The sequence below is a fragment of the Protopterus annectens genome, chromosome 2.part2 (genome assembly GCF_019279795.1).
Source record: "Protopterus annectens isolate FY-2018-M chromosome 2.part2, PAN1.0, whole genome shotgun sequence".
Lineage (NCBI taxonomy): Eukaryota > Metazoa > Chordata > Ceratodontiformes > Protopteridae > Protopterus > Protopterus annectens.
The window spans coordinates 857,512,154-857,529,704 of record NC_056730.1 but is presented as its reverse complement, the minus strand read 5'-3'; positions in this window follow the sequence as shown (position 1 = coordinate 857,529,704).

Below are 17,551 nucleotides of genomic sequence, written 5' to 3'. Positions count from 1 at the left end.
CCACAAGAACATAGGCAACCTTCAAAACTTTTGACCCAACCCAGTTTGGTTTTGTCAGGGGTAAATCTTACTTATTAAACTAGTGGACTTCTTTGAGAATGTCACCAAAGCCCTGGCTGAGGGAAAACAGTATATACTGCATATCTTGATTTAACCAAGGCTTTGACACAATCCCCTAGTTCAGGTATCATAGAGAAACGGTCCCATCTGGGGATTAACCCATACATTACTAGATGGGTAGCCAACTGGATCACTGACAGAATGCACACTGTAAAAGATGGGGAGTCTACCTCCACCAGTAGACCAGTTGCCAGTAGAGTACCACAAAGATCTGTGCTGGGCCCTCTACTGTTGGGAAACTATTTCTCTAAGGTCCAGGCAAAGCTATATGGCCTGTGACTTGCCAAGTGTGCAGATTACTGTAAACTGAATGCAATCATATAGAGTCCCACAATGATGTTAACATAATACAGAAAGGGCTGACACAGACAAATGATTGATGCTAAAATCATGGACAGAAACTTACAATAAATGCCTCATTGTCCAATTTGGAAAAATAGCCCCTACTAATTATGATATACATAACACCCATCTAAACTCAAAATCAGTGGCGTGAGACTTGGGAACACAGTTTGATAGCAATCTAAACTTTAATCACCATGTGTCCATAGTGGTATGAAAAACATTCTACTCCTTTCATTGCATGTGAAGCAGAGCTTCTCAATGACTGTATTCAAGCACAGCCTTGACATATGAATGGATGACCATACATTCACCCTAGGAGTGGCACCTATATCCTTAATGGACAGGGGCAGTCAGTGCTTATTACACAATTGCTGTGCTAACAATGACCATCTAACTATGGTCAATAAGGCTACTCAGGTTTTTAAGTGGCTAGGCTTGTAAAGGGCCTAGGGCTATTAGCTCCCATGAACCTATGCAGGCCTCCCAACATCTTCTCTCCTACATCCACTGCTGGTGTCATCCACTATAAGTTGTTCTGCAGCCTTGTAAAAGTCAGACTTGTGCTGTGGCACTTGTATAAAGTACTGAGCTCTGTAGTCTGTATACCTAAAATAGGTAGGAGGTTCTATTTTCACTACAATCAACTAGGGTGTGTGTGTGTGTGTCTATCTAGCCTGAAGAGCATAAGTGTGTATCCTACAGTTATCACTCCAATCCCATGCATTGACAGTTTTTTGACACTTGCACATGCCTACACATCCATTTCATGCAGGCATCCCAACATCTCTCCAATATTCACTGCTGATTTCATCCACTATCAGTTGTCCTGCAGCTTTGTAAAAGTCAGACTTGTGCCATGGTACTTGTGTAAAGTACTGAGTACTGTAGTCTCTATACTTACATAGGTAGTGGTTCTGTTCTCACTGCAGTCAACTATGGTGAGTGTGTGTGTGGTGTGTGTGTGTGCGTGTGTGTGTGTGTGTGTGTGTGTGTGTGTGTGTGTGTGTGTGTGTGTGTGTGTGTGTGTGTGTTTGCACTTGCTTGACATTAGGGAGAGTCTTTTACACCAGCATTTAGGGCACTGTTATTACCATATTCTCCTCACCAAGCACTGCTGATGCCATCTGCTGTATCTGATTTGTGAATGTGTACTATTCCCACCAGGACTGTGTCAGAGACTGGCCTGGGAGCCAGGCAGACGTCACCTCATCCTATATGATACAGATTACAGTGACATAGCTTTCAGTCTATCCATGTACATTATGGCATGGTTTGTAGGCCCTGTGTTTTCTTGGTAAGAAATTGCTGTGATCTCTCCAGCTGCTACATGTGTCTGGTGAGGTACATGCAAACCAGAGCATTATACTTTATTATTGTTCTGATGGGGTTCAAATACAGTGCTGTAGTATAATCCTCAGATCTGAATACAATGGTATGACTTATGATGTGCACAACACAGACTTTAAATACTAGTGTGGATACTTAATAGTTGAAGTTCAACTTGATATCTATGTATGTTCCCAGGTCTTGCATAACTGAGTTTCAACATAGTGGGACTGGTGTTAATGTTGTAATTAGCAAGGAATTCCACTTTTCAGAAGGACAAAATAAAGACACACTGTTGCATTTATTTCTAGACCATATGGCTTTGTCACCAGTCATTTGTCTGTGTGAGCCCCTCTGTAGTATGTTATCATCATTGGTGGAATCATTGATTGCACCGAGTATGCAAGAACCAGCAAATGCGGTGAGCCAGAGTCCATGTGCTTTAGCCTGAACTGTTGAGAAATAAATTCCAAACAGTAAAGGACCAAGCAGAGATCCCTTGAACATGTCAGTGGTGACAGATCTATTGGTACAGTTGATTCCCTGACTGTCACAGCATGTGTGCTTTCGGTGAGCCATTTGGTTACCCATCTAGAGATGTAAGGGTTTTTCCCCAGCTTGGAATGTGCATGGAGGATTGTGTCCAAACCCTAGGCCAGATCAGGATACTCAGTATGCACTGTCTTACCTTCATCCAGGCCTATCACATAGAATCAATGGGCTGTGACAACATCACAGATCACCCATAGTGTGACAGCATATACACCTTCCTGACACTGTTGAATACACAGTTGAATGCACCATCCACACATACTATGTTCCTGTAGAAGGGCGTACATCAATATATCCATCTGAGTTGGGGGAGGCAGCACATAATGTATGCATAGACACATCCTGACTCTCCTCATCTGAGAGGTAGACCAACATGTCATCCTGGGCCTTTATTAAAGGGACACTAGTAATATCCTGGCTGTGTGCACCAGGCCTGTGTGAGTTGTTAATGCTACATCATGTCTGCTGCATCTGTTAGATGTTCACAAGGAGTTCATCAAGGGTGTGCATGATGGCAACACTATCATCCTTTTGAACTTCACAAGCTCAAGGCATTTGACACAAATCCACATTGAAGTATTCACTCAACAGTCAACACTGTCAGATGTGGCCATAAAGAAGTATATCACCAAGTGGGGAGACCAATGTATCAAATTCATGGTATCTAATTATGTTGAAATGTGTAAAGTAACCTATATCTCAGGTTCACTGATCAGGTCCATACATCAGGTCTGTCTGCTAGGCTCTTTCCTGTCCATTATTTAAGTCACGGACATCAGAAATTGCAAACACATTTTGTGTCCACACAACTGTCTGAAGGACTACAAATTGTTGGCAATCATTGACTCCATCTGTGATATTAGAATAATATAGACAGTATCAACACGCAGCAAAGATTGATGTCACAACCACAATAACACCTGCAATGAAACAAAAACATGGGAGGATGTGTTACATCTGGAAAACAACTACACAAGAATAATGTAGACATCACATACTATAAAGAGATCACTAAGTATGTGACCTGTGTCCTGGGGTAAATGGTATGTGGAAAGTCCACCAGCATGTAGCCACATTGCTGACTACTCCCTTGTATGTAACACAACTACTGAGTATGTGAAGGACATCAACATTACAGGCCATAATACCTCCATGGTTTACAGCCTTCACCACCCCAATAATTGAGTACAACGCGCCCTTCTTCATGTACCTCTCTATACATTTTCCACTGAAGCATGCCACCTTTGCCACAGTGACCTGTCATACATCTTATTAGCCATACGTTAGTATCCTTTTTGTAGCATAAACATTACTGTCTGATGGTGCAGAACCTCCATCTAGTTGTTACACCAGATGCATGTGTGATGCCTGTTTGTGTGATGCACACATTACATACCTAGCTGTTTTACAACATTGATGGCAAAGGTAACATTCATGACAGTGTGGATTGTACCATATGTGTATGTATAGATATATATATATATATATATATATATATATATATATATACATATATATATATATATATATATATATATATATATATATATATATATATATATATATATATATATATATATATCTGTATGTATATATATGCCATGCACACCAGTCAACTATCCTGTATTGATCATAATGCCACATACTGGTATAGAATTGTCCCTGCTAACAGATGTTACAGTGTCAGGACAGTTTGCACGACTGCTCTCATAGAGGGCGGACATGTCAGAATAGTTGTACAAGTGTGCTTGTGCAGAACCATCTCTGATCATTCTAAATAACATGTTATTTCAGAGACATGGGATTACTGGTGGTATTATTCTGATATTGTCCATGATTGTGCATGCCTCTTTTACTGTTGTCAATGAGCCTTTATCTGTGTCCACTTGCTGGAGACCTCTACTGAGATTGCACTCATATTCAGGCAAATCAGTTTGTACAGCTGCACAGTATACACTCTACTCCATTTGTATATAACATCCCTGATAGATGTCCTCTGCATTGTTCATGTAAGGATGCTTATCTCACACAGACATCTTCCCCATTGTTATGTCACCTTGTGTGACAGTCACATAATACACATTTTCACTGTGCAGTCCATATTGTGCCATATTGATATGTGATTGATGTTTCTGCTACAACTGTTTTACATTATCATGCCCTCAACTGTTGTACATTAGGTTGTTTCACCTGTCTTCTTTCACTGTGTTCATTCTTACAATTCATCTGTGTGTCCCTGTTCAATACACACACTTCCCCTGAGTGATTATTTTACATGGCAGTCCATGTACCCTTACAGATCATTTACACAACATCAGGACAGAATGCCAGGAATGATATTTCACAATACTCTGCACTGTATACACTGTCCTGTACTGTGTTTGGACCATATTGTCAATATTTTTGTTTTAAATTTTTTGGTCTGTTCCTTATAAAATTTGTGGTTTTCTGCCACATCGCTGAGATGATCTCAGGACTGAAGTCACTAAATAATTTACAGACATTTGAGTTTCAGACTTCATATTTTTCAGAAAAATGTATATTAACACAAACCTTGTTATTCTAGCACATTTCTAAGTTTAAAAGAGCAAATATGAAAAATCTGTCCATATTGCTGGGTCATTGTCCCCCATTATGTTGGGCCTTGTCCAGATTTCTTGCATTAAGTGGTTGAAAACCGTAATAACTATATGTTAAGCCCTTACAAAGGCTCACATAGTGTGTAGAGCCAGAACCAAAAATGCTAAAAATCTACAAAGTCCTAGATTGTTCACAAAATCATAAACATTAAAATACTAGTATATATACCAAAAACAGACAGGCATGCACCAAAATTTCCCAGTTTTTATTTTGGATATTGAAAATAGTTCCCTTCAACAGGAAAGGTGGTACTTGGGAAAACAAAACTGACTATAGAGAACTATTCTGGCAATTAAAACTAAATGCATCCTGCTACCCTTGTCTTAATGAGATCATTTCTATTTTTTATGGTTCTCAAACTAAGGGCAGCAAAATTATAGTTAGAAAATCTTTTTTTTTTTTTGTCTGTGTGTGTGTGTGTGTGTGTGTGTGTGTGTGTGTGTGTGTGTGTGTGTGTGTGTATGTGTGTACAGTTTAGGATTTCATAGGATCATAGGAAGTTACTAGGCTATTGGTCCTGAGGCCCTTATGACCTTAGCCAAGAGTTTTGCCAGCCCATATTTAGACAAATCAGCACCCGATGGCCCTGTCCAGCAGGGACACGGATGGAATCCCAGGAATGTATTTTCTATTTCTCATCCAGTTATCCAAGTTGCACTTAAAAAGGGGTAAGGAGGTAATCAGCTTGACGTGGAGGGGGAGTCTCTTCCACAGATGGGGGATTCTCTGACACAAATTTGTCCTGCCAACAAGTCCTATTGATGTCACAGACCAAGTTGATGCTGCAAGTGTGGGTTACTCAAGTGGAGCTTGACTTGTGAATATGCAGCAGTCCCATCAAGGCGGGGTCCAAGATCTTCTTGTATGCCAGACAGAGGTCACCTCTGAGGAGTCTGTATGAAACTGAATAGAGGGACAGGTCTTTTACCCTAACTGTGTATGGTAGATTTTTGAGGCCCTGGATTCACCTGGTGAGGAACCCCTGTGGTCTCTCCAGCTGCTGCATGTGCTTTGTAAGGTATATGCCAAATGGGGCGTTGTACTCAATAATGGGCCTTATAAGGGAAGAATACGAGGATATTATAACCTCCTTGTCCCTGGGTGAGATACCCTTACTTATGAGGTAGGCCATGTAGAAAGCTTTCCGTACAATGGAAGCAACATGTTGGTCAAAAGTCAGGTTTCTATAAATCTGGTTTGTAGATCATTTGCAAGCATTTCATATTAATACATGTTTTAACCATGTGTTTTAAAACCAGAAACACAAATTTTATTTTAACTTTGACTTTTGCACATGACTTCATTTTGGTATTTATACTAGCACTTTTACGTTTATTAATTTATGTATGTGTATCTAGGACTTTGTAGATTTTTAGCATTTTTGGTTCTGGTCCTTCACACTATGTGAGCCTTTGTTTGGAAGTTTTTAGTATTATCTTGACTGCACGGACAAACACTGTGGTTGATTTTGGTTCTTAGTTCTATGTTAAGCCCTGCTGATCATTGTGGCATTCCATGCAATTCCGCTAACCTACTGTGTTCTGATGTAAACAGATTTGCTATCCATGTTGCTTTACATGGTTTCCTGCCTGACAACACTGTTGCCAGCCACAAACTGTGCTTGCTTACATTTAAAAGAGGTGTGCGGCATGAATATGTAATTAGCAATGCTGCTCACTACGCATCAGTGTGTACATAAATAAACTCTGTACAGGCTTCTCATGAAGCCTACATGGAGTTTACTGAATCCCAGAGTTAATGCTTTTTTATAATAAGACAAAAGTGTTTAACCTATTTCTAATAAATTAAAGTTGTGTTTCCTTTTATGGATGTGTTTTTGCATGTTGTTTTGCGTTTATAGTTTTAGTATACATGCATTTCTAGTGATGGTGGTGTCATCTTTGTTTTATTGTACCATTCAATCTTTCTCACATGGAGACTTGTCAGAGGAATGATATAAATCATAGATACTGTGAGACCTAGAATCCTAAGTTATTTCCTCACAGTGACCAAATTCTGAATAGAAAACCCCTGAAACAGATTTAAATATAGATGTATTTTTTTTTTTCCTGGGGAAGAAAAGGTCTTTGTTCTAAGATGTATAGCAGACACCCTAGGAACACAATCCTGTGTTTGAATGTTCTCTTGGAATTCCAACCAGGATATGAGATTGCTCATCCAAGCTAGAGATTTCTGACACTTTGATAAAGAATCTGCAAAGATAAAATAGAAAACTGTGGATACCCTGTTGCTTGCAATGGGTCATAATAGGAGCTAGACACTTTGTGAGCCCTCTTGGAGCAATATAGGCCAAAAGGTACGGCAGATAACTGATAATGTGATGCAAACATATAAAACCTTAAGAAAAGTCTGAGGTCTGGATGAATAGGAATTTCGTAATAAGCAACCTTTAAATTTAAGATTATCAAATTCAAATAAAAAAGAAGGGGTAACAGGCTGTGAAGTAAATGCATTTTAAACTTGGGTACTATCACATACTGGTTTAGGAAAGAACGGTCTAGAACTGGTTTCCAAGCATTTTCTTTGTCTCAGAAACATTTTTGAATTAAAAAAAAAAAACTTTTCCCAACTGAGAAGGAGGAACTGTGTCTATTACCCACTGAGATAGCATGTGCTGTAGGACAGGAAGGAAAAGGGGTTTGGTCTGGTAGCTGTGGAATAATTCATTATAAAGGAGACATTTCTTCCCACTTACATTTGTAACCCTGCTGAATCAGTATCAGAACACATTTGTCAGAAACAATCTGCTGCCAAAGACAGAAATGGAGATTCAAACTTTCTGGAAGGGATAAGGTACTGCCAGAGTGGGAAGAGGGTCAAGGACCTTTATTTATTTATTTATTTGTTTGTTTGTTTGTTTGTTTGATTGACATTTGTTGCTGAGTTAGTCCAACTGGGTTAGATGCCCATTTTCAGTGGAGACCCAAGGAGGAAAAACTCCAATACAGACAATTACAGTACATAAGCTCTATCCTCTAATATACAGAATTACAATACATAAGCTCCAAATACAGAGAAGTATAGTACATACACATGATAAAAGAAATAATTTATTTTTAACAGTGAAAATATATACAGCAATTAAATTTTCAAAGAGGAAGAATAAGATTCCACAGATGAAAATACTTAATAAAGAGAGGTATTTAGAGATGAGCAAACAATATATATATATATATATATATATATATATATATATATATATATATATATATATATATACACACATGTGGTGTAGAAGTAAATCTTAAGGGTGTATTCTTATAATAAGACTAAGAGTAAAGGGAGAAAATTAAGAGGTGTTACAGTAAGATGTCTGTGTAGTAGGAGTGAAAAAAACAGTAGTGTAGTGGATTAGGTAGGGGCCTGACAGGGGAAAGACTTGGTGTTAAGTAGTTGAAGTTTGAGTCTATATCACGTTGTCGAGCATTTACAACTTCGAACGCTATATGGTCAAACCCATATGTTCAAAGTTGTAAAGCTTTGAAAACTTTAAAAAATAAATAAATAAAAATAATAAATAATCTGGCAGTTGTAAGTAGGGAGGCAAGCCTTCCTGCACTCCCCACAGCCCCCGCTCTTTAAATATACCAACTCTGAGACCGCACTACAATGCAGTACAGTGCGGAAAAGGAAGATTTGCCTTTACTACACTGTAATGTGATCTCAAAGTTGCGTTATTTAAAAAGCGGTGGGTGTGGGTGGGTGCAGCCCCTCACATGGGGGGGTGCAGGGGAGCTTGCACCACTGCTTACAACCGTCAGGTATGTTTTTAATTATTTTTATTTTTTTTTTAAGTTTTCAGAGTTTTACTACTTCAAACATATGGGTTTGATCATATAGCTTTCGACCTTGTAAAACTTCGACAAAGTGATATAGACCCATGAAGTTTAAGTTCCTTTTTGAATTGTTTAGGATGCGGAAGGGATCGTATGTGTGCGGGGAGTTTATTCCAAGCTTGGGCTACAATGCATTTGTAAAGTAGTTTACCAACATTTTTGTTAGGTTGGTCAATATCTAGGAGATGCTGGTTGGGGTGCTGAGAGTACGAGTAGGTGTATAAGAGGATACCAGGGAGGAGAAGGATGGGCAGGTAGATGGTTTGTATAATACAGAGTGTGTGATTTGTAATTGCAATAGTAGGAGTTGTTGAGGGAATTCCAGTCATTGGAGACAGCTGAGTACAAGAAAGTGGTGAGAGTTATGAGGAGAGTTGGGGGCAAATCTAGTTACTTTGTGGTATGTTTGTTGGAGTTTGGACAAGGTTGTAGACTGTATGTTAATTAAGATTGGGGCATCATACAGAAGGGAGGGAAGGAGGAGAACCTGAGCCAGGGAAAGTCTAGCATTAGAAATGTTCTATTTCTTTTATGCTTTGCAAGATATGTAAGTTAAATTTTAGTAACATTATATAGTCATTCTGCCTTATTTGACTGCCCTTTGTTCTAGGAATGGGGTCATGCTTTCTTTTTGGAACCTCACTGTCATTGTTTTTCAAATGAGGAAGCAGAAAATCCCTTTGAAAATTTGGAGAAGGAGGGCTGAAAAATCTGAGAGATTCCCTGCACCAGCTTACCTCTTTTATCACATTTTTGATATCGTCTACATCAGAGGGTCCAAAAACTAAATCTCTCTTCAAAGGTGAATTAAAAATCTCATGTTTTACATTTTCTGTGAGGTTTTAAGAACACAGCCAGAAAAACCTCCTCAACACAGTACCACTGGCAACAGTCCTGGATGAAGTATTGGCTGAGTGATAATCACATATTATACAATGACCCCCCCATTAGTATTCTAAAATGTGCCCGCTGTTTGGTCAGCGTGCACGTTGTAAATCAGAGTTATAGTAATGGAAAAAGGTCCAGTTGCCCGGACTTCTTCCATTAGTATAACTCTTTTTTTTTTTTAAAGCAACGGAGAATGCAAGATCTCCGTTGCTTTTTACACAATGTCTCGCTATGTTAAACGAGTTTAACATAGCGAGACAGCTTTAAAAAAAGTAACGGAGATCTTCCTATCTCCGTTGCTTTTTTTAAAGGTATCTTGCTATGTTAAATGGGTTTAACATAGCGAGACAGCTTTAAAAAGAGCAACGGAGATTCTCCTTTGCTTTTATTAAAGCTGTCTCGCTATGTTAAACTCCTTTAACATAGTGAGGCAGTTTGACAAAAGCAACAGAGATCTTGCTTTCTCCATTGCTTTTGCCCACAGCTCTGATGTACTGCGTAAGCATACACATGCGCAGTACATCAGAACTGCCGCAGAATACCAGACAGCTGCGGAAGGGCAGGAAGGAGGCTTTATACAATGCCATTATTTAAGAAAAGTAATAATTTTTTTTCTTAAATAGTGTCATTGTATAATAGCAATAACCCACGCCTGGGTGTGGGTAATGCTGGATTTACCCACAGTTGTCTTTGTTTGGCCACTTGGGCTTTGCCCTCGTGACCAAACCACACTAACCGTGGGTAAATCCAGCATTACCCACACCCAGGCGTGGGTTATTGCTATACTAAACAATGGGTAGTGACCTGAGAAACTGAAGAAACTAAACCATACAAAGCAGATTTTTCCTCATAGGAGGGAATTGCAGATAAAGCATTCCTCACACTTTCACAATTAGTCAGAGTAAACTTTAACATATGAGACTCACAATTCAAAATTCTAAAAATTAAAAGTTGCTAAAACAAACTTTTTCCTTCTAGACTCATCAGTTGTTTCACCATCCTTGTCAGAAGAGGAAGGATCAAAATTAACAAAATGCTCGGCAGCAGTTGGATTTGCTACATTTAATAGCTGCTGTGTCAGGTCTGGGATGAATGTATAAACATTTGGAAGACTGGGGAATTTGTACCCTGTGTCTGATTTCTTAGGTGCAGCAGGCTGGCTGTCAGGAAAACCACAGACTATGAATGCATGTGGGGGGGGGGGTCTAGTTGTAATAACTCATGGCATTTTCTGATAGACTGATAAACCTCAGTGTTCTCCCAGAGAAAATACTGGCAGTCTCTGTAAATAGTTTCAAAGAAAGAGAATCCTTGGCAGGGAGATTCAGATAACATGCTCTGTTCTGAGTCTGAATCAGAAATCTGAGGAGAAAAACTTGTATCTGTCCCATCACATTCCTCTGCCGATTCAATTTCTTGAATCTCTTCAGGAAAAGAGGAATTCATTTTTTTTACTAGAAAACACCAAATAAGAAGGGTCAATAGTCTGTACAAGATCCTGAGCCAGATTTAATAAACTGCTCTTATCCAGTGAAAACTGGTGCAGGAGAAGATACATGGTTAGTTCTCTGTTTTTTTGACAGGAAAGTTAGAGTGAATAGGATTATTAATAGCAGCAACACCTTCCCCAGGGATGGGCACAAAATTCTGGATAAGCAAATGCACCTTCTCTGCCCTTTCTCCCAAAACCACCAAGAGTGGCTTTCCCACTGAGGGGATCACAGCAGCTGCAGAAGACATTGATAACCCTGAGTCCATAGTGGTTAAATGGACAACACTAAAGGTATCCAGGGAAAAAGATGAGCGGTCTGAGGAATCAGCTTTGCCATTAGCAGAGTTACCCACATTCAGCTGAAGGCAAATTACTAGTCTGCTGTGGTGGCAAAGGTTGTTTTGTTAACTTTTTATTTTTGTGGCTGGGGAAAGGACTGACCATAGGACCAATAGTTTGTTCCTTGGTAAAATCAAAAATGATGCTTCTTTCCAGTGAAAACTAAGCAGCAAAAGCCAATAAAATGTAAAAAGTAGTACAAAGTAACTTTTCCCAGTAAAAACACAGTAAAAGGCATTCTAATACACTTTACCAGACCAAAACAGTAATTAAAATAGTTTCTCCACAGAAAAAATACAGTTTTAGAAAGCTTAACCTAACTTTTAAACTGTCAGAAACATAAGTGCATTCCCATTTAAAAGTACAGTAAAGCTGCATAACAGACAATAAAGCACATGTTCCTAGATTTGAATATACTTTAGTAAACAGAAAAGTAAGTTTAAACATTAAAAATAATATGTGTAATTTTCTTTTCCAAAGGAAATTTATCTGCTCAGCGATGGAACAGCACAAGCCAACCACTGATCCTCAAAAGCCAGCAGAAGAGTGCTCTCTTCGGAAGCAGGAAATCTTTGAAGGGCTTTGTGCCCAAACCTGTCTTTTACTCAGCTGAGCTCAAGCTGACTAATGATTTGGGTGTGTGCATGGTGTGCTGAAGGTTTGCTAGGTTGCCGGCTTTTATATCCTATGCAGGATATACCCATATACTTTAGTCTACTGCAGCAGTGATCGATATGATGAACATAAAGAAGGTAAGCAAGATACCACCTGATTTCCTTCTAGATGCATACCGCTGTATAACTAGGTTGATATACAGCTGCACCATTTCCTAAATTCCTCAGGCATGAATGAAAACACCTCTGCCTCCTAAGTGTAAATAAAAAAGGACCGATTCCCAACTGAGCAGACTCAGTGAAACTTTAAATAATACGTTTATGCTGGTCATGTTACTGAACTCTAAACAGAGAAAAAGATGTATAAGAACAATCTGAAATATGGCTATACCTGTGAATTTTAATGACAAAAAATGGTATTTATCTTTTTTATGTCGCGTGGTGGTGCAGCGGTTAGCGTTGCCACCTCACAGCAAGAGGTTCTCTGGTTCGATCCTTGGCTGGGGTGCCTTCTGTGCGGAGTCTGCATGTCCTCCCTGTGGTCATGTGGGTTTCCTCCGGGTGCTCCGGTTTCCTCCCACATCCCAAAGACATGCTGTAGGTGGATTGGACACTCTAAATTGGCCCTAAGTGTGAGTGTGTGCCTTCTGTGGAAGGTTGGGCGCCAGGCTGGCAACATGACACCGTAAAACTCCACTGCCAATCATGAGCAGACAGGTGTTCTGCTGTGGTGACCCCTAACCGGGAAAAGCTGAAAGAAGAAGAAGAAGATATAAGTTAGTATTAAAATATGCTAAACTGATATTCTCTTATTAGAGGCCACATTATCGTCCATTTACAGTGCATTACATCTAACTGCAGGCTGTTCGCTAGCTAAGCTGAAAGCTACCCAGTTTTCTGCAGCATTATTAATCTCAGACTCTTGTTTTACACAAAAGTAGTTATGCTAATTAATTTGTTAAAGGAAAATGTGATGTCACTCGTGGAATTTACTGAAAAGCTGGAAGCAGTTATTGTAGCTGCATAAACTACATGTGGTAAAATATCCAATAAATTGTCAAGAAACCCACATGTATTTTGCCTGTTATAAATGGGGGAAGGGGATAATTATCTATCAGAACAGGCAATAGTGGAGAGTAGACCTCTGTCAAACAAAAACCTTAACTACAGGAAATTGGCTTGTTATTCTAGTATAACCATTTATGTTGGCTACTAACCAGCTCAGCACATAAAAAGCGATTGTTTATGTTTCTTTGAGAAAAACTGCCTTTAAACATAAATATACTCACATTTTGTATATTTGTAAATTTCTCCAACTGCAACTGACCATGGCCGTCAAAATTATTCTACTTACTCACACGACAAGCTGGTAAAAACAACAACAGATGACTGTAAAGGACAAAAGTGACTTCACTAATTTGCCCACCAAGCAGATTTAACCAATTAAAGAAAACAAATCCATTAAATACACAATGTTCAGACATACAAGCCTGCATTTTGTCTGCTTCAAAAAATCTGTAACTAATTGTGGTAACTGAAGGAATAAACTTTTTGTTTTATTCATATCATCTGGATCAGAACACCATAGTTTGGTCTACAGCAGTCTGAGCCACACTTGAGATGTGACAAAACATAAATAATGCAATAATGTTTGACAAAGTTCAGGCAAACTTTTGTGGGTGGCTGGTTTCTTCCACTCAAAATGAAAATGAAAAATGGAACATATGGCATGACTGCATTTGACAGTGTTTAGAAATGTTTCACAGGGCAAGCAGTTTAGGATTTATTTTGCAAATCTACAAGAACAAGGATGCACTTATGCTGCTAAAATGATATCTTACAGAGAACATTTGAACATTTGCTCTGACATGGTACCTTCTTAGGTGTTAAAAGGTAAAATCGTAGGTATATTTTCTTACCAAACTGCAGTGCTTATCTCACATTAGTAGAATATGGCTCAATGTACAAATTCAAATATAGAAAATATACATGCATGCATAATTTACAGACAGGGAAAATTGTAGTCCAAAAATCTGATCCTCGTTAAATACTGTATTTCCTGTTCCCAAAATAGTCGCCTCTGCCTTTCTTAAATGACTCTGTGTTATCCAAGTCCTTTCTTCTATTAGACAATCTATTATATAAGGAGGTAAAATGCTGTGTAGCCAATTCATCCTGCTTGTTCCCTGAACATGCCTCCAAACTGGGTTCCACTTAGAACCTCTTAAATTCAGAGAGGCATTCTCCATTAGTATACCCTAAGCTACCAGTACATAATGATTCCCTAGTAACTCTGTCGGGTAATAAAATACTCCTGCTAACTCTACTATAGGATAAAGAACATCAGTCCAATGGCACCAAACTTACATCTTATACCTTAATACCACATGAAACAAAAGATGCATTTGGTCTCCTTCAAAAAATCTGTAACTAATTGTGGTAAGTGAAGGAATAAACTTTTGTTTTACTCATATCATCTGGATCAGAGCATCACAGTTTTGTCTACATGAGACTTCTATATAAGTGAGCTATTATTTTGGAAAAAAAGTGAATCCAGTCCTATTTTTATTTCTTATAGGTATGACCTGCCCTACAAAATTTCATGTTTTCATAAAAAGATCTACTTTGGATATCTGAAAGGTGACAAACCTATGCCATAGCTGACAATGACATAGAAATTGTAAGTTACTGTTGTATGAACCTACCTATAACAACAGTTGTTGGAAAGGTACTCTCATTGTGGCAGAAATTAATTAGAAGAGTGGGTATTAATTGTTGGTAGGCATCAGCCTTCCTACCTGATCATTTGCAGATTACAGGCATCTTTAGTGCTTTAGTGGGACCCCGGCCATAAAGGACACTGTTGCATATGCCTTATTTCATTCATTTTTGGTGTCCAGCAAATGATAAATGGGGCTAGTATAACCTTAAACGTTCCTGTAGAATACTAAAGGAGTGCGGGAAGCCTAAGGCAAGCTATGTAAGAGCACACAATGCTAAAGACAAACGTTTCAAAATTTGCCAAATTATTATATACTTCTAACCAACTGGCTACAAAGGAATAGTAAAAAGCACAACACTCATTTTGATTAAGATTTTGTAGTATAATTTCACAAACATGAAACATAATCCCTATTATATTTGTTATACAGCTACCTATGTACAGAGACCACCAAGGACATAATGTGCAGAAAAAGTAGGAAGGGGAGAGGAGGCTTGCTTACCCATCATGTAGTAGTGATTCTATTGTTGAAACCTCAGCTGTTATGTTCAGAATAATCACAAAGAAAGTAGCACTATGTTCAGCATGAGCACCATTGCTGCAGGAATTCATTAACTGATGACAGAGTAGCAAGCAGTACACCTTCAGGTACCAGTAATAATGACAGGTCCATAGCAAAACCTGCAGAAGAGCTGAAGCAATGCTTGCACTACTTATAGAAAAGACATCCATTTTCTAATGCTTACCAAATGTGTAAAGGGCTATCAAAGCAGCGGATTCACAGATATTTTGGGTTTATACATGTTTTTAAAGAAGACTACAGTAGTAGGGGATGGCCTTGTGGACTGAACCCTTATTTCCTCAAAATGTCATTATGTTTTTACAATAAAAACTAGTAGAGCTAGCCAACCATTTGAAAGGAATTGTTTGGTGAGTAGACAAACCTTGTTTGTCTTTCAGAATAACAGAACCTGCTGATCAGACTCTGCCTCACTGGTCTTTTCAGTGCAATTTCAAAGTTGCCTGTGCACTTCCCTGTTCTGCAGAATTATTGCACCCTTCTGAGTGTGCTCAAAAAAGAGAACAAATGAAAAGATTGACTGGTTCAAGGAAAAGTCAGAGGCCACTTTGGAAGTGAAAAAGGGATCTATTTATTATAGAACCGTATATGTCTCTTATGAAGTGACTGCACATAACAGTGTGTAACATTAAAGATACCTGAGGTCTGCCAAACTCATAAGCTCAAAAGAAGCTTATAGTGCAAATCATCTTTAGATGTAAAATTTACATTTAATTGTCTTTTTACTTATTTATTTATTTTTTTATGTTCTGTAACATTTTCTGATTTTCTTTCTGTTCCCCTTTAAAAATACTTTGTGTAAAACTGAGAAAGAATATAGATATATAGAACACATATATGATGGGTTAAGAAAAATAATAGGAATCAAGCATCTAGACTCAAAGGCATGGTAGGTGCAGTTAGCACAGGTTTCTTTGTCCTATAGAGGGGGTAGCATAGATGTTTTAATTAAGTTTTTAAGTGACAAAACTCAAGTCCTGTGTGAATTTACATAATGTGTTACAGAATCTTAGATGAAGGATACTTTTCAGGATCTGTTTCATACCTCACAACTCTCATATTTTTCTAATCCTCATAAAAATTGTGTTTTTTGGCCAAATCATTGAGGATTTCAGTTATTAAGTAATAATAAACATTTCAATTTCAGATGTAATATCTTTCATAAATGCATAATAATGCAAAACCTGTTATCCTAGCAACTTTCCAAGTTTACAGGAGCAATATTTTAAATTTGTCCCTATTTTTGGACCTTTGTCCCCCATTATTTCTGGCTTTGTCCAGATTTCTTGTGCTAAAAGGTTGAGAGGTATGATTTCCCAGCCTTTAGAAAGGGTTTGTGCAGATATAAAAATGTACAAACAGACATGGTAAACAAATATACTGTAAGGGAAAACAGGCAAACCCAGTATCATATACTAGAGTGTGGTACAGCAGAATTTGATGGGTTAATGCAAGCTGCATTGAATGCTTTTTTATTCCACTGACAAAATAAAGGGCATTTAGAAACACATGATTTTCTGGCAGTATATCCTTTAGCTTCTTATAAATGAGGAAACACAGTTGCAGAAATAGGTGGTTGTTTAATAGCAGTATGAGATCCACCAAGCTGGCTCAAGCTATTATTCTGAGAGACTTACCTTCTCAGTGTATCCTTCTGTCCTCTTGTGTTATCAAATTGCTGTGCAGAAGCAGGTTCAGTGGTTGAGCCCAAGCATCTATATTAGAAAAGTAAATCATAGCTGGTTTGGTCTGCAAAATGCTATAAGATTTGATTTTTTCTTTCTTTTTTTTAAACTTTAGCAGCAGTCATATGAATAAAGTATTTGAGAAAATGCATGCAGAACACCATGGGTATATCTGATGGAAAAAATAGCGGTCATTCAAGCCTGGCTGTGGACAGAAGGAATTGGTGATACTGATAAGAAATGAAATAATAGATTTTACATGACCATAACTTTCACTTATCACTTAAAGGGTCTTTTTGTTCTGTTTCCACTCTTGAAACTTTAGGGGGGTCTACCAGTATGCATTCCCTGACAGTTAATGTTAATGTCTTGGAGAGTTACGTTCTTGCAC